This window comes from Pimephales promelas, chromosome 5 (assembly GCF_988280905.1).
Source record: "Pimephales promelas chromosome 5, fPimPro1.hap1.1, whole genome shotgun sequence".
Lineage (NCBI taxonomy): Eukaryota > Metazoa > Chordata > Actinopteri > Cypriniformes > Leuciscidae > Pimephales > Pimephales promelas.
The window spans coordinates 6523233-6547516 of NC_142773.1; the positions used below are offsets into that span (position 1 = coordinate 6523233).

At 38.6% G+C, this 24284-nt stretch overlaps 1 long non-coding RNA gene across 1 annotated transcript; it reads left to right on the plus strand.

Moving 5' to 3' along the window:
• The first annotated feature begins 4201 nt into the window (after positions 1-4201).
• LOC120487754 (uncharacterized) lies at positions 4202-24182 on the plus strand. The gene is made up of 3 exons (XR_005624488.2): positions 4202-4513; positions 4677-4815; positions 23446-24182. It is a non-coding gene; the product is annotated as an uncharacterized LOC120487754 (long non-coding RNA).
• Positions 24183-24284: the final 102 nt, after the last annotated feature.

Consider the following 24284-nt stretch of genomic DNA (forward strand, 5'->3'; position numbering starts at 1 on the left):
AGAAACATGTGGGATGTGGGGCGAGGTAATGGGGTGTTATGAGACGAGAGCAGCGTCAGACCAGCATCCCTGGAACGACAGGAGACGTCGTCGGTGTGTATCCGTCTACACATACCCTCGTGCACAGGAAAAGACGTGTGAATGGAGCCAAGGCCGTCCATGAAAAGAGCATTAACTCTTACGGCGCTATCTTTACACGGATTTGTGGAGAATTTGATGCGGGATCGCAGACAGATTTATAGAGCGAGGTTGAAGATCAGAGTCTCCCATCTTCTGTTCGAATCCAAAAACAGACAGCACAGATTTACAGATATGATGTGTATTTAATGCATTTTAATGACCTACTACTCAGTTTAATGGACTGGGTACAGCCACATATTGCCTTCTAAAGCCAGTTTCCGTAATATCCCGTATACTATAAATATTCGAAATCATTTGAAAGCCATGTTGTTTACATTAACAATCATTATTGAGTAACTGATATTACTCAAAACGTTGTCTCATCATGTGAGTAGTGCACAAACACCTTGTAACGTGTAATTACCTTAAAACTATTTACTATGACAGTTGCTATTTGCAACTTTTGAACATTTCCACCTCAGTCAGGCGGGAACACCCACCCACACACACCTCGGCGTGTGAATAGGGGGAAATGCCTTGAGTCTCCCCCCCCCCCGTCAGGCAATATACGAGTGCCGAATGTCTTTAACAACTGGAAGACAAACTCTGCTTTGACCTACTAGCCTCCAAAGACAGGTGACAAAGAGCTTCACAAATGGAGCAGAGAAAACTCAAAGTATTTGGTCTTGTACTGGCAAACACAGCCCCCTCCCTCTGTTCTTCTTTACCGCTGCATTTGTTACACCTCAGGAGGATAAGATATTCCTCATCTCTCCTCACCCAGCCCTTCTGTTCTCTCATCTCAGCGTGAGGGAGGAGACAGGGGGAAATATGATGTTATTGAATCCTCTATACGAGTACAGACACAGTGTGTGATGTAGTTGTGTGTGTGAGGGGTAAACTATGTGTCCTCTGGTTCTTAAAGCTGCATGATGTCATTAGAAACATGTTCACGTATTATCCAATCAGAGAAGCTCCACGGAGGAGTTGATGTGATGTCATATGGAAAGTTCTGGCGATTGATGTCTAGAGTCAAAACATTGATCTGAAAACATGTAAGAGTTCAAGAAATGTAAACAGAAACTGATTCTTGATAATCAAAGATCAAAAGATCAGAAAAAAAAGAAATCACAGTCTCTTCTGCTCACCAAGGATGGTTTTATTTGATACAGTAAAAACAGTTATAATATGAAATATGATTACATTAAAACATATGTTTTCTCTGTGAATATATTTTCAAATGTAATTTATTCCAGCAATTCTTCACTATGCACCTTAAACTTATCCTAAACCTTTGAATGGTAATATACACACACTTACCTAAAGGATTATTAGGAACACCTGTTCAATTTTTCATTAATGCAATTATCTAATCAACCAATCACATGGCAGTTGCTTCAATGCATTTAGAGGTGTGGTCCTGGTCAAGACAATCTCCTGAACTCCAAACTGAATGTCGGAATGGGAAAGAAAGGTGATTTAAGCAATTTTGAGCGTGGCATGGTTGTTGGTGCCAGACGGGCCGGTCTGAGTATTTCACAATCTGCTCAGTTACTGGGATTTTCACACACAACCATTTCTAGGGTTTACAAAGAATGGTGTGAAAAGGGAAAAACATCCAGTATTTGGCAGTCCTGTGGGCCAAAATGCCTTGTTGATGCTAGAGGTCAGAGGAGAATAGGCCGACTGATTCAAGCTGATAGATATGAAATAACCACTCGTTACAACCGGGGTATGCAGCAAAGCATTTGTGAAGCCACGACACGCACAACCTTGAGGCGGATTGGCTACAACAGCAGAAGACCCCACCGGGTACCACTCATCTCCACTACAAATAGGAAAAAGTGGCTACAATTTGCAAGAGCTCATTAAAATTGGACAGTTGAAGACTGGAAAAATGTTGCCTGGTCTGATGAGTCTCGATTTCTGTTGAGACATTCAGATGGTGGAGTCAGAATAAACAGAATGAGAACATGGATCCATCATGCCTTGTTACCACTGTGCAGGGTGGTGGTGGTGGTGTCATGGTGTGGGGGATGTTTTCTTGGCACACTTTAGGCCCCTTAGTGACAATTGGGCATCGTTTAAATGTCACAGCCTACCTGAGCATTGTTTCTGACCATGTTCATCCCTTTTTGGCCACCATGTACCCATCCTCTGATGTTTACTTCCAGCAGGATAATGCACCATGTCACAAAGCTCGAATCATTTCAAATTGGTTTTTTGAACATGGCAATGAGTTCACTGTACTAAAATGACCCCCACAGTCACCAGATCTCAACCCAATAGAGCATCTTTGGGATGTGGTGGACATTTTCGTATGCGTCTTTTCACATTCGTGATCGGTGCCTCTTAATTGTCAAAACACCATTCAAACACCATCCAACGCTTGCTACAGATGTGAAAATGCAGAAAATCAAACCAGATTTGATTTTTTTTTATAATGCACAAAAGTTTCGGAGGTAGTATGCAAGCGTGATTGACAATGTGAGGTCGTATTTTTTTTTAAACGTGTGGAAATTTCTGACTCGAATTTCAGACCTTCAAAGGCCTTAAAGGGATACTTCACCCAAAAATGAAAATTCTGTCATCATTTACTCACCCTTAAGTTGTCGCAAACCTGTATGAGTTTCTTTCTTCTGCTGAACACAAAGGAAGATATTTTGAAGAACAACTGTAACTTTGGCACCATTGACTTCCATGGTATATATATATATATATTTTTTTTTTTTACTATGGAAGTCAATGGTGCCAAACAACTGTGTGGTTCCAATCGTTCTTCAAAATATCTTAAATACCCAACTCTAAAAATGACTTGTAGCTTCTGGCCTTAAGACTGTGATTTTATTGCCGTCCGAATCCCGAATGTCAGTGTTTTTCTTACACAAGCCACGAAAACCCCCGGGTGAATTACCTAATGTTTTTGACAAACACTAATGTGTCCCGAATCCACATCTCTGAGTTTACAAGAAGAAATCACTTCTAAATAGCCTGCTTAAGTCCTTTCTGACCACTGCATAACACTGTAACTGTTGCGCTTTACCATAAGCATTTTTATCACTGAAATGCTGGAAAGTATTTAAAAGAACAACATTTCATCACAACTTCACCTTAATGAACAAAAATGAGAAAGAGAAAAAAAAACACACGTAAATATTTGAAATGGGCCGTTATTGGGCCAGCAATATGATACACTTTTAAAACATGTAGGCTATATACAAGACAGTAGAAATACAAACCATGCAGCTTTATTTTTACCTCATGTAAATAAGAGACTGCATTAACTTATTTTATTACTTTAAAACAAGATCCTTTTGAGATAAAATTCAAGAATATACAACCATTTTGAATATAACGTACATGCTATTTTTAAAAGGAGATTTAATTTTTTGTTTATTATTATTATTACATTAAATATGAATTTATTTGTATTATTCCAAGCATGTGACATTTTGTGCAATCATGCGACTGACCACGTGTTCGCGGGTTTGCACGATCACAAAACTCACCCTAGTCGTCAATAAATCGCCATTGTAATGCATGAGTTTTATCACTCAAGTGTAAAATTTATTTTTACAGATTTTTATTTTAAAATAACCATCTGAATAGTGCTATAGTTGACATTTGGTTGCAAAGTAAAATATTCAGTATAATATCTGTTGAGGAGCATCACAATAAAGAGTTAGCAGATATTAAGCAGAGAGTCTACTAATACTCTAATGAGAGTTAGTTGACACAATGTTCCTAATAGTTAGTAGACCGTCTAAAGTGGACCATCATCTTTCAGAAACATTCAAAATCCTATTTATTCTCAGCTTTTGACTGGTTGTGTAAAATAAATGGCGTGATGAAGGATCTACATTCCGCCGCCATTGCGGGGCCACATATATGCAACATGTTAACAAAGACATTAAAACAAGTATAAAGCGGGATCAAAGAACGTCCCTCTCGGACCAGGCCGCCTCGGGGAGGCGTCTCTCGCTGCTCGATCCGATGATTAGTGTCCCTGTAACACTTTGAACGCTTCCAGCTCAAAGCAGAATCCAGCTGGGTCAGAGGCTTCAAACATCTTGGAAGAGCAGATGAAATATGTAGGCGTGGGTGTGTGCGGGTGGGGGGGCGCTGGTTCCCGAGCCACTGAAATGCTTCTCAGAGTTTAGATGTAAGAAGATATCGTATTCATTTTCCTGCCTTTAATGCGTACCCCGGGAATAAAAGACAACAAATAAAACCTGGGGGGCAGAGCGCATGCCTGTCATTTTTCCCCCCCTCGTGTTTCTCCAGGTCGCCCTCGTCGTAAATAGTCCCGAGGTTCGGCCAGCAGAACTCTCACCCTGAGTTTGACGCGTGATTCATTCCGCCGGAGGAATAAGATGCAGGTCACCGTCAACAAGTAAGCTGTTATTGTTGGCCATTCGCTCCACAACTCTTCTTAGTCTTGATAATTCGCTAAGTTCTTGGCTGCGCTTTTATAGCATTGTCTTCACTCATGTTTTGACGGTGTAATCTACAGAGTGTTTTGATAACAGATTTATATCCTCTGATAATCCACATAGAGCCAACAGCCATCAACATCCTGACAATCAAACACGAGTTTCATCAGCGCTTGGCCAACGTAGACCTCAGAGCTGCAAAGTGAGGTGAAGAATCAACGACAAATGATGATGACAAGAAGAGAGGCAAACACTAATCGGGGTAATTGAAACTCAAAATGAGTGTTTTGTCTCTTTATTGGCTTTGAGGTCATCTCTATCGTAGCATTCTCCTAAAAGTTGACTTAAAATAATTATATTTTGCAATGGGATTTTTTTTTTATGTTTTTAAATAAATAAATCTCTTCCACTCACCAGGACTGCATTTACTGAATCCAAACCACAGGGAAAGCAGTGATATTGTGAAATATTGTTACAGTTTAAAATAACTGTTATGTATTTGAATATTAAAGTGTTATTTATTCCTGTGGTCAAAGCTGAGTTTGCAGCATCATTTCTCCAGTCTTCAGTCACATGATCCTTCAGAAATCTGTTGAATGTGCTAATTTGCTGGTAAAACAATATAGCTCATTACCAAAAAATTATATTTCGCTACCAAATATATATATATATATATATATATACTGTATATATATATATATATATATATATATATATATATATATATTGTGTGTGTTATTTTCTGTTTCAAATATCTAAACATTCTTAAATCAAGATCCATTTACTTGAAAAGCAAATATTAGTCTTCTTTTCATTAAAAAATGTATTAGAATTAAGTGTGTTTATGCTGAAAACAAGAACAAATATCTGCCAATGGGGACGGAAAAATAAAGTTAATTCAAAATGAAAAACACTGATCATTTTTACGTTTTCATTCTAAAAATGTTACGCTTTGACATGATATTTAGCATTTTATTTCTCTAACTTTTCACGTATGATACCAATATCAAGTGTATGTATACACACACATATTATATACTTACAAATATTAATGTTAGATCCAATTAATCACAATTAATCGACTTGACAGCACTATAAAGATAAATATCACATTTATTATGGTTTTACAGTAGTAACAGTAGCTGTACAAACCCTCTGGTGCTCTTCGGTCATTTTCGACTGAAAAATTGTGTGGTTTTTTTTATTTTATTTTTTTACTTCATTGGAATGGTACGAAACTTGGTAAAGGTTTTGGTACTTGCTCTGTGAACACACAATCGTGGACATGATATAAAAAAGGTTAAATGGTCCTGAAAAAAAAATAGTCACATTTGTACTCAAAAATGGAATGGGAGACGAATTTCCTCTAGTGGAAGCGTTTGGTACTGCAGCCAAACAAAATCTTACCGAAAGCGATATCAGGCTCAAATTTGGAACACAGTTCATTTAGATTTATGCCTTTTATGTTCTAGCTGTTTTATAGTAAAACATGTTTTTTAAAAATGAAGAGTTCAGATGCAAAAGCCTCTAAGTGCCATTTGAAATTTTCTTCTAGAATGATCATTTTTATCAAGCTTGTATATTTAAGTTCAGTGATTTCACTTAAATGGCAATGATAATTACCTATTAATTGTTATTTAAGTGAAATTACTGAACTTAAATATACAAGTTTGATAAAAATCATCATTAAAGAAGAAAATTTCAAATGGCATTTAGAGGTTTTTGCATCTGAACTCTTCAAATATAGATTTCATATAAAAACAAAAATAGTATTTTTGTGCATTTTTCATGAAAAACTTTTTTTCACTTCAGCAATAATCTGCCAAGTGTCGTCTTTGAAAAAAGACCAAAGTTAAATCGGTTGCTTTAAAGTATTCAAGAATTACGGCAGTTTAAGTTTAAGGTCTATGCTCAAAAACTCAATAAATGGATTATGAATACAGCATAAATATAGTTTAGTCTCATAAAATCCTAGCCTGGTTAAAACCAGACCATTGTCAGTCGTACCTGAGTTATGGTCTGTCAAAGCAGACAAATCATTTCCAGATGTCAACAACCGACGTCGCGGATAGACCTAAAACCAGAGCGATGAAGGAGATGACGTATGCAGAGCGGCGGAGAAACATCTCTGAGTGTTGTTCTTTGCTCGGTTCAGACGCGATAGCTGATTCGAACGAGTGATGTTTGACGGAGACATCCATTGTAATGTAGGCTACAAAATCTGCTTCAAAATCCCAGCACTGTCGTCATCGTGTAAAGCTCGCACCAACATTTCTGATTGGTGCCTTGATTTCGATGGATTGGAAATGGGCTTGACTGAGCTCTTTGGCAGACTTACTTTCAGAGCAAATCTAAATTTGCCAGAAGTTGTCTGGGTTTCCCAGGCTAATAAAGAATTAAAAATTGATTGACACGCGACGAGGACCAGAGGGATAAACATACTGATACACATATTATATATTTACAAAGCTTCACCTGTCATTTTAAGGTAATTCCACACTGATTATGGGTTCACAGTAGTAACAGTAGCAGTATTAACCATGGTGTTTTGTTGAAACTACGGTTACTATGGTAAATATGTACGGTAAGGGTCACGTGTCAGCCTGCTGATCCTCAGATAGTGTGGTGTGTGTGGTGTGGCGGTCCGTGAAGAGCCCGTGTGCCGGCCGGCGACAGCGCTGAAGGCCCTGCTGACAGCCCAAAGCTCTTCTGTCAGTGAACATTGCTCCATTGTGCTCTCGCTCTCTCACGCCTTGGCGCTCGGCCAGCGCTAGGTTAAAGTCTTCAAGCTTTCATCTGTCAGAGGCCCATGGTGGTTTCCCATCAGCCAGCCCATCAATATCAATGCTTAAATGAGCTATCACTGAGCCCTCGCTACGAGCAAAGCCTCCGTGATGGGCTTGAGCTTTAAGGAAGACTTGAGTTAAAATGTTCAAATTAAACTTATCTGTGTGTTAATGTGATTTTTACCCTTCAATGACCGAGGTTCAAATATCTAAAAATTACAATTGTGTCAGATTTGTGTTTTTAGGGTTGAGTAGTGGCCAAAGGTAGCCTGGGAAAACCCAGACAACTTCAGGCAAATTTAGATTTACTCCAAAATTTAGTCCGGCAAAGAGCTCATTCAAGCCCATTTCCAATCCGGTGAAATCGAGACACCAATCAGAAATGTTGGGGCGGGCTTTACACGATGACCGACAGTGCTGGGATTTTGTAGCCTACATTAAAAGATGGATGCCGGCGTCGAACATCACACATTCGAATCAACTTTCGTCTCTATTTTAAGCAATCTGAACGGTTCCTTTTTGTTAAAAATCGAGCAAAGAACAACACTCGGAGTGTGCGTACGTCATCTCCTTCATCGCTCTGATTGGTTTTAGGTCTATCCATGACATCCGTTGGTGACGCCCCTCTGGAAATGATTTGTCTATGACGCTTTGCCAGACCATAACTCAGTTACAACTGAGAATGGTCTGGTTTTAATCAGACTAGGCCAAAACTGATGTCCAGATTGATATTAGAGTCCCACTGAAATAGCTTGAATGTAACTCGACACCATTGCCTCATTTAGTATGCGTGGTGCTATGAATATGCAAATGAGCCCCCCCCTCCACTCACTCACTCACTCAGCTCAGAGATCCACTGGTTGACGATTACATGTTCATCTGATTGGTTACAAGGTCATTTGTGACGTCAGAAACACCAGCGATTTCATACCGTGTTTCACACTCTGTCTTTGGTTCACTGCAGTTTTAAGGAGAAAATACTCAGCAATGCTGTCGACTTATGAATTTACACATGGTTTGTCTTAAAGCACATTAAAAACACCACATAAACAACATAAAATGCTTGACTTTCACCACAAGAGGACTTTAAATCATGAAAATATGAGGGAAATATTTTATATCGTTTCAACATTGAACCAGGTTAAGGTATTTATCTGACAAAATTATTTGGCAAACTACAGCTATGGGTTTTATTTTATTGTAGTAAAAATGCATAAAAAAATCTAAAAGCACAGAGGAAAAAGCATACATTGACTTATTACAACATAATTCATTATTAATATGGTTCAATCTTGTTCATTATTTTTTTGTTTGAAAGATTTGCCAAACATGGCGTCCGCACAATTTGGCATGTTTTGTTGCAATATGATAACAAAATCTTTAACATATTAAAAAAAAAACAATATCTGAATAAAGGGTAAACATGTCAGATGTATTGAGATCTTTTAAAATATTCCTCGATATTTTTCGATATTTGCACAGTCTCTCGCAGAGTCGTCAATATAAAAACAATATATACTCATACGATATATTAAAGTTCATTATGAAATTTCCCAAATGTTATCTTTATGAAATCCTTAATCTGCATTTAAAAAAAAATTCTGAACTATTTGAATTTTTTAAATAAATATATTTAAATGTAATCAATAGTAAATTATTATATTTCTAATCCTCCATTATTTATAACAAAAAAAGGTATTTGCGAGAGATAGGTTGACCAGTTTGTCTTACAACATCTGGATTTTTGGAGACTCTTTTAATCCTTTTCTAGAGGATAATCTGACTTGGCTCGGCCGGACCGCTTGAATAATGCTGAATAAAGCCTGACTTATGTGGAATTTCTTTATTAAAATCTCCGTTGGTTTGTGTACAGAGAGTGCTGGCCTGTCCGTGGGGAAACACGTCGTGCAATTGAAAGCAGCTGAGAGAAGTGGGAAGCTTTTGAGAAGCTAAAACAAACAAATTGCTCTGGTTCTTCACAATTATGTAACCATTTCTGTGGCAGCAAAAAGGCAACGAAGGTTTAAAAGACGGGGTTGGCTGTGGAGGTCAAGTTCTCTCTCTCTCTTTCTCTCTCTCTCTCGTTCCCGGGAAGAAAGCCAAATCCTGTCAGTTCTGGAGGTCTGAAGCCAAGACGACACGGCGAGAAGACAAAAGTGAAATGTTGGACTACATTCCTCCTTACAGGAGACCTTCTGATATCCAGATGTTGAAAGGAGCATTTTAGTCCGAGCATTTGTGTTTCTTTCTCTCCGTTCCTCATTCCTGACACTTCTGTACTCGCTCCAAGATCTCCGTCAACTGTTCTCTGCTGTAACTGTGCTTCTCTCCTTCAGTCGTCTGGTTACGAGAACACGGTCAGGCTTTGACTCAAGTCGTGTCTCTAAATCTATTTAAATAAAGTAATTGTTTTAAAACAGTGGTTTACTGTACAATTCTGTTTTTATGGCAACATTTGAACAACAAAGCCCCAACTTCTTCATTCACACAAAACCACAACACTGTCGGCATGCAAGAAGTGTGTCATAAACCCAATTTAAACAGTATATTATGTACGTTACTTTATAATTTGACGAGCACAGAAATCAAGTTTTATGTGAATATATTGTAATTCTAATATGATGATTTGAATCTAAATTATTATCAGTTATTATTGGTGCTTCACTGTAAAAAATATTTTTGGTTTAACTTAAAAAATGAAGTAGCCTGGTTGCCTTAAAATTTGAGTTAATACGATAAAGGAGATTGATTTAAATATCAGAAACTCAAAATATTATGTTATCTGAACTAGAAAAACTATTTAAGTTGATTTGACAAAAGAAAAACAGTTGTGATTACAAATCAAGAAAATAGTTTTTTTTACAGTGATGTTTTTATCAAAAAAATTGTGAAAACCATCTTTTTTCAGGATTATTTTATAAATAAAATATTTCAAAAGAACAGGATTTATTTTATATAGAAAACTTTTGTAACAATATAAATGTTTTACTGTCACTTTTGGTCAATTCAATTTGCTAACTAAGTGTATTAATTAAAAAATAAAATTGGCCCGACTTATTAATAATAGTGCGTCACAGTTTCCACGGTTTTAAAGCTTTTCTGTTTTCAACATTGATAATAATCATAAATGTTTCTTGATCATCAGATCATCAGATTTCTGAAGGATCATGTGACACTGAAGACTGGAGTAATGATGCTGAAAATCAGCTTTGATCACAGGAATAAATTACATTTTACAGTATATTCACATCGAAAATACATATTTTAAATTGTGATACTATTTCACAATATTACTGTTTTATTTGTGATCAAATAATGCAGCCTTGGTGTGCATAAGAGACACTTTAAGTAACATAAAAAAGCAAAAATCATCAAAAATCTGTGTTTGTTTAGTTTCAGGTTAATTTGGTAGTTTGAATATTCTCTCCTGTAAGAAACTCACTATTAGAAATGGTAACAAATGCTTAAATATAACAAACTTTTCATGAATACTAAACCTAATGGTTCCACTTTATTACGATAGACCATTTTAGACATTCTTCTAACCATAAGTAACTTTGCAACTACATGTCAACTAAATCTCATTAGAGTATTAGTAGACAGTTAGGGTTTGGGTTAGTAGAAGGAGTTAACATGTAGTTGCCAAGTTACTTATAGTCAGTATAATGTCAAAAGTGGACCATTGAAATAAAGTGTAACCGAACTGATTAGGTCTCTGTACATGTAGTTCAAGTGAACACATATGGACAACTTTTCACAACTTTATCTTAATACAACTGTTGCATAAGCCCACTCAAAAAATGTTGGGTTGTTTTAACCCAGTTTTGGGTCAAATACGTACAAACCCAAACGTTGGGTTGAAAATGGAATTAAAAAAGTTAACCATGGCTTGGTTTGTCCATATTTGACCCAAAATTGGGTTAAAACAACCCAGCATTTTTTAGAGTGTACGCAAACTTAAAATGAATACCAAAGAGATCACGTTTTCCAAATTTTCTGTATTCCTTCTTTGATTTGCCGCCACACACCCGAGGTTTGAGCGCTCCTGTCCTGTGCTATCGTGTATACATGTCTGCCACCTGTAATACGCTGTCCTGTTTGCACACATGAAAGTGTCGGATGTGCTAACCGTGTAATCGGAGGAAGCTCTGTTTCTTCCCCGGGGTCTTTCTGCCCATAACACATGACTATTACAGGACAGCTATTGTGTGCGGGTGCACACACACACACGTACACACGCTCGCTGATGGCAGCTGTCTAACAAACCCACCCCGCTCTCTGTGTGAATTCACGCACCGAAACCAGCATCATCTTGAAAACCTTTCATGGACTCTAAAAATACTCCAAATAATCTTTTCACAAATAAACATTCCTTAAAATAAGGAAAGCAATGGGGCTTTTAAGGCTCAGAATAGCTGTCTCTTGCCCTGTCTCTTTCATGTCTGAGGAAGCCAGGAACAATCTCATTGTTACATTGTTACATTTCCTTTTCTCCCAGTGAAACCTCAGTAGTTTTCAATAAAAGGTCACGAGCAGGTCCGTTCAACATAATCTTTGTGCCACACGGGCGACCACACCTCAAGAGGAGTCCATCACCTGTTATCACACATCTACAGCTTTACAATTCATCTGTATGTTCATGTATGGAGATCTTTTTGTCAAATGTAAGTGGGAGCTGTCCTAATGGAGTAAAGGCAAGGTCCATATCTTCGTGCCTGTTCACTTCGCTTTCTGATTATGAAAAATGCCAGGTGTAAAACTCCTTCTGAAATGCTTTCGAGAAGGATTTTAATCTGATCACCCAACCCACTTCAGGAGACGCCTTCCAGGCAACACTGGACAAATGCATCTAATGGTTGAAACCACGTACGTAAATTTGACTCCTCCCATAATGCTAAAAAAATTAACGTGTGAGAGCGTAATATAGGCTAAGCTATATGAAATCTTATAGTTAGATATGACAGCTCTACAGGAACACGCATCGCTGCGTGTTGAGCGAGTATCTCTACAGCAAGCCGAGATGTGTTTTTTTAAAGTGTTATTTTTAAGTGTTAAAACCAAAACCAAATATACAGTACAAACTAAAAATTTTTAGATACTACAACTAACAACGACTTTGTACTTCAAATATACTGTGAAAAATATTGTTGGTTTTACTTAAAAAATGAAGTAACCTGGTTGCCTTAAAAAATGTGTTAATTGAAATGGAAAAATTGAGTTAATACAATGAAGGAGATTGATTTAATCATCAGAAACTCGAAATATTGTGTTATCTGAACCAGATAAATTATTTAAGTTGATTTGACAAAAGAAAAAATGTTGTGATTAGCCAGCAATTGTTACATTCGAATGTTAATCAACCAGAAATTGTTACATTTAAAAGCTTTTTCTACCTGATATTACCCTTACATTTAGTTTTGTTACTGTAACCTAATATATTTAGGTTAATTACAATTACAATGATGTTAACTATAATTTTTGTATGCACGTGTTTTAGGCTATACCCTTGTTTCCCCCCAGAGTACACTTACATAGACAGTGCACAGTATTACTGTACACACTCAAAGAAACAAAGTAATGCAGGCTGGCATTTACAACTAATAACACAACAGAACAAACACAATTTATATGAAACATAATCAAATAGGGACTAATGGGAACATTTGTTTTTATTTCCGTATAGTCTCTGAATTAATATGAGATCATAAATATTCATGCACAGTAATTGTAAAATAATATTGATTGTTACAGTGAAATTATACAATATGTAATATTAATTAACAAGATGTATTTAGTATAGGGTTGGTTACACTTTATTTCAAGGTGTCATTTTGTTACAGTGTATTTAAGTACTGAGTAATATTAAGCAACTACGTGTACTTACTATAGGGTTAGGGTTTTCTTGAGGGTCAGTTGCATGTAATTATGCATAATTTAGAGTTATTACTATGGTAACATGTAACATGTGTATCAACAAAACACTGTAAGAAAACGTTTAACTAAGAATGTGTGAAATGTTTCAAATAGTTTGAGATGGAGTTTTACGGGATGTGTCAACTTTCCAAAAATGTCTTCACATTACAGTTATTATAACTTATCTACTATAAAATTATTATAAATTATGTTTAAATCATGGTAATTCTGTGCTATAAAAATTTTCAGTCATTTAGTCGGTCCACTTTCATTTGAACTGAATATGAATGTTAGTTTTAGCCCGTGTAAAACCGTCTCAGTGCATTAAAAGTGTGGGCGTTATTAGAAAAGAACTGCAACCCTAAAAAACAAACATCAAGCCACAGCAGGATCTATCAAGCTCTGCAAGAGTTCACGACTCAAAAGAGAAATAGACGGAAAGAGAAGGTGTGAGCAAGCAAAACTAGCAAAAAATCAGAACAACTGGGAATTAAAGATAATGTGATTGGTGGATGAGAAAGAGAGAGAGAGAGAGAGGTTTAACACTAGACTTAAAGAGCCAAAGAAAGTCCCACTTGGATTCGGTGGATGTGAAGTGACATCCCAGCAAGCCCGGCAGTCACACTGAGAACTGACCCAGCACACCCAGGTCACAAAGATCTTCCCTCTCGAGACACAACCCCACCTAACACTGAGAAAAACACACAGGAGTGGAGGTTTAGCATGGAGAAGCTGGGAAATTATAGATACTGCCCCCAATGAAAAGAAGCACTTTAGTATACGAGCACTTATTATGCAAATAATACCATTTAAAAGAATATAGCTGCAAGCAGCAATTATCGGGGCCAAGCGCAAAGAAGACAATAAGACATGCCAACATGGCTTGGAGTGTCACACCAACTGCAACAATGAGATGATTTTGGGCAAAATGGGTAAAAAAAAATCATATATACAGTCACTCATAATATGATTGAATGGTTTGTCACTTTTGACCAATACTCGTCCTAGACCGCTTGTCCGATTTTCACCAAAATCGAATCGTATCACCTCCTGACCATGATTTAGTGGTTTGTCACTTTTGACCAATAGGTGGCGCAGTTATGAAATGTATGTGGTGTGGTCAGAGTGAAGTGACAATGACACATACAAAGTTTGCTGTCAATATGTCAAGGCATTGCAGAGATAAAGCCTGAATAGTCAGTTTGGCGTCACACTTCAACTTTGCTGCTGCGGTATAAAAGTTTTCGCTTTCATCTATCAATACAAACTAACTTTAGTCTTTTAGTCCATAACCTCAATCTGACCACACCACATTAATTTCATAACTGCACCACCTATTGGTCAAAAGTGAAAACCATTAAATCATGGTCAGGAGGTGATACGATTCGAATTTGGTGAAAATCAGACAAGCGGTCTAGGAACCCGTTTTGAATGAAAATCAAGATGGTGGACAGGAAGTTTGGCGAAATATGTCAAACTTGGTGTCTATGTTGTCAGCCTGACCCAAGAGATCTATTAAGACCAGTTTTATTACAATAGGCAAATTTATTCAAAAGTTATTAGCATTTTTGGAAATCTTGTTATAACTTTTTTACCACAAGGTGGCGCTGCACCGAAACTTTTTAAGTACCTTCAAAGCATGGTGGCAATACTCATACAGAGTTTCGTAATGATATGCTAATGCATTCATAAACTATATGGTACACGACATTATTTATTTATTTATTTATTTATTTGGACTACTACGCTTTCCAACGATACTAAACTTGTGCTGAGGGGAAGCACCAGTCGTTGAGATGCGAGCTGATAAAAAAACGACATTTTTCATGGACAAAGGAATAAAACGCACAATTAAAGATAATTTTTGATGTTTAATCGCTATATGAAGCTTGGGATTGCTAGACAAGGGCTTAATAAACCAATTTTTGAGGAAACCTCAAAATCGACCATGTCGCTCGAAATGCGCATTAACGTCTCATTTTACCAGCACAGGTCACATATGTTGAACTTCTGTTACATTTGTTCAATTTCTCATCCACGACTGTGTCTGTACTATGCCAAATTTGCTCCCACATCCAAACCTGTTTTATTGTTTCACACATACAAAAATATACCGCTCTTCACAACCAAAGTGTCAGGGAAATTTCCTGTTCAAGACACCTCCAATCCCAGCACACATCATGTCATCAATCGCCCCTCACCCTTAGCGCTCCACACACTCCATACCCTGCGCCCTTCCTGCTGTCCAGCTGCCGGCTCCACGGCCCGGGTCCAGGTTGGTCCTCCATTTGGTGGTAATCAGGTGGAGAGCAGGAGTCCCACATCCTGTTCACTCCTCCTGATTAACAGCAGTGAACTCCCACAAATTTGCCAAATTCCTTCTGCTGTCAAGTCCTCCACCCCAGACGGTTGACCGGAGGCTTGATGAATGCACTTGTGTTCTGTGAGTGCCAGACCCAGACCTCCTCTTCTTTGTGTTACCTGATCTTGGAAGGGAAGGAGAAATCAAGCAGAAATGTGGTGAAGCGAGGGCGAACCGGCAGGGAAAGTAACAGCATCCAGGCCACATCACTCTCTCAGCATTACTGATTTATGACATTCCAGGCTCTATTTATATTCATGAGCAGGCATGGCAGCGGACTAGCTCTCATTCCACAGCTTCGAGTTCCCTTTGCCGTACTTCCAGGAATCCCTGCCATTCCCATGCAGTGTTACCAGCTCTGTTTATCCTGATCAGGGACACATAGACCCACCCTATAACAGGTATTGAGCTAAAAGACTACCAAAAAGCTAGTACACTCTTGGGTAAAAAATCTTGGGTTCTTGTATTCGATGTTTGGGTAGTTTTTGTATTACCCTGCTCCGGGGTTAGACGTAACAACCCAGGGGTTGAGTTATTTATCGCAGGCTTTTTGCCATCTCTTCGGGAGAGAGCAGTTCTCAGCTCTGTCAAACTGGTGCATGTCTTCAGTAAATTACAGGTGTCTATAAATTCGTTTTCTGCAAAGCAACATACAGGAGTCACAAGTTTAATAGATCCATGTTGTTCAGTGAGAATTGCTGTGATCTTACAGGATTGTAGAAATCACAGTCTGTTACAGGCACACTAAATCCACACTATCTCTAATACTGCATGGGTGCGCTTTTTTTGAGGCTAAGCGTATCCCATCATTCATCATGTTCAGAAACTCAAGTGGGCTGAAATTGCAATATGTCAAGAAAATATTTCCAAGTGTACTTTAAATGACTTCAACATGACATATAAGTGGAAGTGGCCAGTGGAAGTGCTTCTAGGATGGTGAAAGACATCAACATAGAGCGCTGCCATGTGGAGTTACAGGGACATTCACCCCAGAGGAGTCTGTGGCGGAGTGACTTGCTCAAGGACACAGTGGAGACAGTGGTTCATGGTTCATGTATCATGACAGTTTCAAACCTGCAACCTTAGCCTAGACGTGTAGCCACAAGTCTCCAACAATCCAATTGAGCTAGATCCTGGCAGAAGCTGAAGCTCAATTGAACAGTGTTGAACAGGTCATATCAAGCAGGGCTCAAGAACTTTTCCAGTGGTCGAACTGGTGCTACCAACTTTCTCAGTTGGTCGCACCAGCATTTGATTTGGTAGCACTTGCTACATGCCATGAGATTAATCATGCATGCTGATGAATAGTGGTTTTTAGGGATGCACCGAATATTCGGCCGGCGAAAATTTTCGGCCGAAAATGGCCCATAAGTGCATTTTCCGTTTTCGGCCAAAAGACTTTTATCACCGAAACAATACGCAACGCATTCTCACCCCAAGGCGTCACCTTTGACCATGCTTCAATATTTGACGTTTTAGGCGCCCTTTAGCGTCACTTACATGACGCGATCCTACGGCGTCATCTAACTGACGCTAAAGGAAAGCGTCAGTTAGAGGACGCGGTTAGGTTTAGGTGTGGGGTGGGGGTAGGGTACACGCGATCCTAGGGCGTCATCTAACTGACGCTAAAGGGCGCCTAAAGCGTCAGATATTGAAGCATGTCCAAATGCTTCCCAAGGCGTCAGTTAAGTGACGCCTTGGGGGTGAGAATGGGCTGCAATACGGCCGAAATGTTGTGATGACGCAAACAGAAACCGCGACCTGCACGTGCTTGTCTGAAGCAACATGTCTGCGGTGTGGACGTATTTCAGTGTATCTGAACCCGCGATGAGACGGAAACCTTGTTTATCCACCTATATCTGCTCTAAACAATGCGCGCCGCCATGATAACGACTCCGGTTGCGAGTGGGTCAAGAGCGGTGCGCGCGCTGTCTGTGGAGACTCACGCTGCGGAGGCAGGCGAAAGTATAAACAAGGCAGCGCGAGTCTCCACAGACAGCGCGCGCACCGCTCTTGACCCGCTCGCAACCGGAGTCGTCGTCATGGCGGCACGCATTGTTTAGAGCAGATATAGGTGGATGAAACAATTAAAAATTATAAATAAGACTCGCGCTGCGGAGGCAGGCGAAAGTAAACGAGTCTCCACAAACAGCGCGTGCACCGCTCCAAACGGTCGAGGCGTTTATACTTGACGTGCTCTCCGTTGTACTATTCCTTGAAACGACAGGGGACGACTCAAGTAACTGTCCTCTAACCATTAGAAATCGGTGAGAAGAAGACAGATAAATACATGACAATGTTTATTTTTTAGTATTCCACCACCAATACAAAAATAATCATGTAAAACCCAGTAAACCCTGAGATTATTACTTGTGACATTACAAAAAAATATGGGAACATGTATGTATAGATCTAAAATAATGCTCTCTTAAATATTTTCTACATTCACTAAACATGTTTCATTAAGTTTCATGTACATTTGTATTAAACATGGACCATTGTTCATTTAAAAAGGCTTTTTATGCTATTGTATGCTAAAATGTAACTAATTTAGACGTGCAAATTGGGTGCTAGTGTGATGAGAAGTTTGCGCTCGGCTTTGTTTTTGAGAGAACATTTCATTTTAAAACCTTTCTGCAGGCCAGTAGATTATTATTTAGTGTACACATGGGGTCAAGTTAAACATTTTAGTTTAAATTTTATTTTATACTGTGCATTGTGCTAAATAACTATTTGCACAATTTGTAATTGATTTATTCTTTGAAAATGTTATATTAATTTATGCAATTGCAATGCCTTGATTTTAGTAAAGTTTGTACACAGTCATAGCCATAAATGCAATGATACTAATAATTGGAGATCATTTCTTTCGGTGTTTCGGTTTTCGGCCTTGGTTTCCTCTTTTTCGGTGTTCGGTTTCGGCCAAGAATTTTCATTTCGGTGCATCCCTAGTGGTTTTAATGGACCAAAGCTAGCAAAGACTTTCTGGGTTGCAGCATAAATACCTGTAATATATGAACTATCATTGGACCACTACTTAGATTAGAGTATCATAATAAGCTAATACAGATTTTTCGTTATCAAAGTTTATAGTTGTAACAAAAATCAGAAATCTCACACTCCTTACCTTCTGTATTTTATAATAATTTCCTTTTCCTCAGTCGAGCGTTTACTCTCATCTAACCGCTGAAAAGACGTAGGAAGGAGCACGCTGTTTCGTGAGACATTTAAATTTTTATATGCCTTAATTCGTGAGTTCGTAATTGGCGCGTTTCACCATCAGTGTGCAATGCGCGTGACGTCTACGTTCGTCAATAAATAAACTGCATGTCAGAACACTGTAGCCGGAGCTACTTCTCTCCATTAATGTCTCGCGAGTCACGCAGGCACTGGGCAACTCCGCATCCGAGACCCGGGATAAAATAGTCCGAATATAAACACTTATTATAGGCGTACCGTAGTGATTCAGGATAAGTCGAAAACACAGTTTGGAAAATGGATTCATGATGTAGCCTACTCGTTCATTCTGAACATAAGTTACTGACTCCAGCAGCTGATACAATGCCGTTCTGTAGCGCGAGCGTCCACTCGCACATATGCGACCACATAAAATTTTAACTCGCACATTCTCAAAAAATGGTCGCAGTCTGGAACCCTGTCAAGTTATAGAGAGTTTGAAAAGTAAAATAGTAATTTAAGACACTTCATTCAACAACAACGGCTTGTTCCTCACAAGATTTTGTCATTTCTACATCATTGCACATGCGCAGTAGGGATATCATTATTTGCGTTATACCAGTAAAAATTAGTATTAGTCTTTTAAGATAATCTTTTAAGATATCTCTTCCAGCGATAATAACCATAAATCCTAGTTGACGTATTTCTGTGTGGGACCCATTCGCATTTCTCCCCTTCAGTTCCCCTTCCAGACAACACATACATTTACAGTATTTTATTTATTTTTTTGTTACATTTCATTTAGTTGTTTTCTGTCGGTCTTCATGGGTAAAAGTTGCATCGGCTGACCGAATATACAGTAACTGAGCCGTGCCAGTAGCCAACGAGTCCATTTTGGTTTCTGGTATCTTTTGACATAAAGGTAATGTGTTTACATTATGGTTTTATAGTGTAGTGACTGTCCAAAGAAGGGATATGTAAGTGCTTTATGTGTATGTGTATTTCTTGAATGTTCATATCAGTGACGTAGCGTCTGGGCATGCAGGGTATGCACGTGCATATGGGCCCGGGCCGATAGGGGGCCCGCTCATGGGGAATTTTTTATCAAAACCAGGTAATTAATTTTTAAAGTGTAGCCACAATAAATATATTTTTGTATGCATGTCATGATATATTTCTATAGCGTATTATTTTTATAGGAGTCATTATTTCGACCTCTGTATCTGTCCATGGAATAGCGGCTAACGGGTGAATATGGCATGAATAAGTACCTACATTCGCGAGATGGACGTATGCACATTAGGCTATTCGTTCTGTGTTTTCTTTCTAAACAGTTAGGCTATGTTTAGGTGGTATTTTTCATGTTTTTATCACGCAATAATGTTTTTGATGCGGTGGTGACACTTGCAAAATGTAGTGGTGTGTTCACACGAATAGAGCGTCAAATACGCATCTATCGCGTCTAGTTAGACGCTTGAACATTAACTCGAGTTCAAACTTGCGTGGAAGACATTCGCGGCAAACGCATCGTCATTCACAACGCCCGGCGCGAATGATGCGTCTATTCGCGTCTTTGCATTGACTTTGTATGTAATTAAATTCACGAAGTGGGGCCCTACCATTTTATTTTGCATATGGGCCCGGGGCTGACTTGCTACGCCACTGGTTCATATATTTGGTCTTGGTGGACTAGATCTGTAAGATATGTTTCTGCTGCATGAATAGACATACATAAATCCCGTAGCAGGTCTAGGCAGGCGGAGCTGGGGAGGTGGAGGGGTTCAGAGCAACTCTGATAGCCTACAGCAAACTCTGAAACAGACTATTTAAACGTTGAGCAAGCAATCTCATTAGCTATCAGTCTACACCTAGAGTTTCATGACTGAACTAGATATTTCATCTTAGCTGAGATTTTCTGAGGCTTTTTGTTATCACCATTGTGCTATTTGTTTTGCATGAATCACCATGGCTAAAACATCACATTTGCCAAGTCATTAATTACTGAGGTGCACTAACACCAGTACACGAATTCAACTGCCAAACACTCAACGCTCAAACTGTCATCACTAGGGTTGGGTATCATTTGAATTTAAACGATTCTGATTCCGATTCCTTGTTTCGATTCCGGTTCCTAACGATTCTCAATTCCGATTCTTTTAAGAGGCAGGGTCAAAAAAGTTTAGCTAACCTCGCTAACCAACGGTCTTTCGGAAGGAAATAATCCTTTCTGAAGGAAATACTCCTTCTGTCACAAATACTCCTTTTGTCACAAATTTTGCATTTTGCCGAGATTTCGTTATTTTTAGAAAAGTGAAGCCACACTTTGGACCGCCGACGTAAGCTACTCATGTTCGACTCGCGCGGTTATGCCAACACTTCCGGTAGACGCTTCTTCGTTGGTGTTGTTCAGCGGTTTCTTCTTCCGCTCGGCGGACTGTGAATATCGAAACTAGGAATCGAAATTTTAACTTTTGAACGATTCCGGGAAAAATGAAAAGTTAGTCCCGGTTCCAATCAATACTCGATTCTCGATACCCAACCCTAGTCATCACACCCTTACACATGTTGTATGTCTGCCTCATCTAACACACCTGACTGAACTCATTAGCTCATCACTACAGACTTCAAGTCCTCGATCAGGGAAAGTGTTTGGGATGCTTGAGAAGCACTGGGTTAGGGTTATTCTAGTTTGACAACAATTTTCATCCAGGACCAGCACAATATGTTGATCAAGCCTGTGTTCAATGTGATACACATCTGGGATAATGCTCACACTCTGCAGCTTAAAGGTTTACAGGCATTCCTGATGTCCGTGTGCCAGGATGTGTCTCGGTGTGTCAGGATGTGGAGCAAGAGTTGCACTCTTCCTTCCTGACTGATGAGCAGACACATACGCAGAAAAATACTCCCATCCATCTACTATGACACCGAAGCACCCTAGGGAAACCGCCACACCTTCCCCTTATCTCTCTTCAGAAGAGTACGGATTGCTTCTGAGAATATTGCTTTGCATACAATATCTCATATGGTAACAATTCAGTATTTATTATTGTGCAAATGTATAGGTTTAGTCGCATTTATTATTGTTTAGAGTCCCGCAGATTTCACATCGGGTTCAAACATTATGATGCGATTATTAAATTTTGAATAATTTTTACTTTTTTTTGGTGGACCAGTAAATGTTCCACACTGATTCCATTTTTATTTTTTCTGTTGAGCTTTGGTTTTTTGCAGACTTTGGTTTGCAGGATACTGTGTCATTTGGTTGAACATTTTAATTATCGTCATTGTAAATTTATCAGCCTATCACGTTTGACCGTGGATGTTTTCATGGCGCACAGATGAATGCCACTATACAGCGACTATTCACTTTAACTTCACTTCAACAAAATTGTGCATAATTCACAGATGTTACTCCAAATAAATATTTATATATAATATAATAACTCCTGTTATCCTATAATTTTGACCCCCTTCCATCTAACATCCTGACATAGAAAGACACTTTTCAAGATCCAATATATTCCAGACAACATATTTTTCGAAAATATGAAACATTATGGAAGTCCAGTAAAATAAATAAATAAATGCCAGTAGCCATCGAGTCCATTTTGGTTTCGAGTACCTTTTCAAGGATCATATGTAACATTATGGATAAGTATGGATAAAGTATGTAACATTATGGAAGTCCAGGGGGAAAAAAAAGTTATAAACTTGGTTTCATGTTGCAATCTGGAAAACAATTTCTATCAAATGTCTAAGAAATGCTGAACAGATTTTTTTTTATTTATTTGTATCTTGCCATCTGGTGGACCGCTGCAATAGAATTAAGCTATAAATGTAAAATGTAAAACTAAAACCACAATTGCACAACACAGGTATTAAAATGGTCCTACAGAAAAAAAACAAGCACCCTTATGGCAAAAGTCCATCTCAACATTTCCCTGCCTCTAAAAACACACACCGTCATTTTCACAAACCACACTGAGCTCCAGACCAAACACAGACAGGAGTGAAAAAGTGACAAATTGAGTGTGTACAGCGAGCGCTGCTATTATGTGTCTAATGGGGGCAGAAAACGTGCCAGGGCATTTCAGAGGCATCAACTTGAGCTCAGATTTACGCTTCTCTTCCTGTCCGTCATGGTCAGCGATCTCTGGGCCGGCGGTTATAAAAAGACAGATACGTTTCCCACAATCTGGCACTATGGTGAGTGTGTGTCAAACACAGGTGAATTTAGCACTGTGCGTAAACAGGTCAGACATTCATAACATGACATCATCACTTCATTTAATTGTGAATCCCATGGAATCGAATTAAAATATATTTTTTTATTCAGAATGGAAATTTTTGTGGACAGTATGAAACTTTTAAACCATTACAGCAACTATGTATTTAAAAAAAAATACTGGAGAATAGACTACATTAATTTTTTTCAGAAAGAACCAAGACAGCATGTATGAAAAACACATTAAACACAGCAGTTCTTCTAATTTATCTTCCTGATTTTTTTTTAAAGAGAACATATTAACAAAATGCTTATTTTTAGCCATTTATGTGTATAGTACATCAAAAACTTTTTTTTATGAGATGGAAAGAAAGAGAGAGTCTTTTACACTTTCAGCACAATTTCCTCTCTATTTCCTCCCTGTAGACCAGCGTCTGCAAAATGTGCAGAGTAGGAATTTCGTGCAGCGGTGGCTGTGAGAGCTGCCAACATGAGGGGAAAAGACAAAGAATGATACAAAGAGAACGAGAAAGACCAACGTGAGAGAGAAAGAGATGCATGACGAATGTTCCCTCTTTCCAAAAAACGAGTGGATGGACTTATAGCAGCAAAACCTCAGTTTTCCTCCTTTGACTCCTTTTCCTGGTGTTCCTGGAAGGCTGGATCGCTCGGTGGAATATGAGCCACACGCAGGGCCACATATGCATCCTGTCCCAGACCTGCCGGCGCGCTGCTGATCCCAGACCAGCGGGGCCGATCCCTCATGAATGCTCAGACTCTGATTAAAAAGAGCTGACACTGACCGCAGAGCTGTGCCAACCCTCCACCACACATACCTGCATAGAATTGCCCAGAGTTATATATGAAAATATATATTTTAGGTTACGCTAATTGACAGTCTGGAAGGATCGTTGGATTGTCATGATTCTGTGGCAGGACAGCGTGGAGGGAAATGTGCTATTGAGAAATGAGTTAAGAAAGAAGAAGTGATTGTTATAGACTCTACAGGCTATAATCAGGTCATTCAATATGAGATTTATTTTAAAAAATAATTAAAAAAAGTCGACCTTTTTTGTGTGTCTTTGACCACTATGTACTTACATGTAAAATGAGTGCTAGGCAAGGATTAATCACATCCAAAATAAACGTTTGTGTTTACATAATATGAGTGTGTACTTTGTATAATTATTTTCAATATATAAATACACACACATGCATGTAAATATATAAGAACATTTGTATGTATATACTGTATATCTACATTC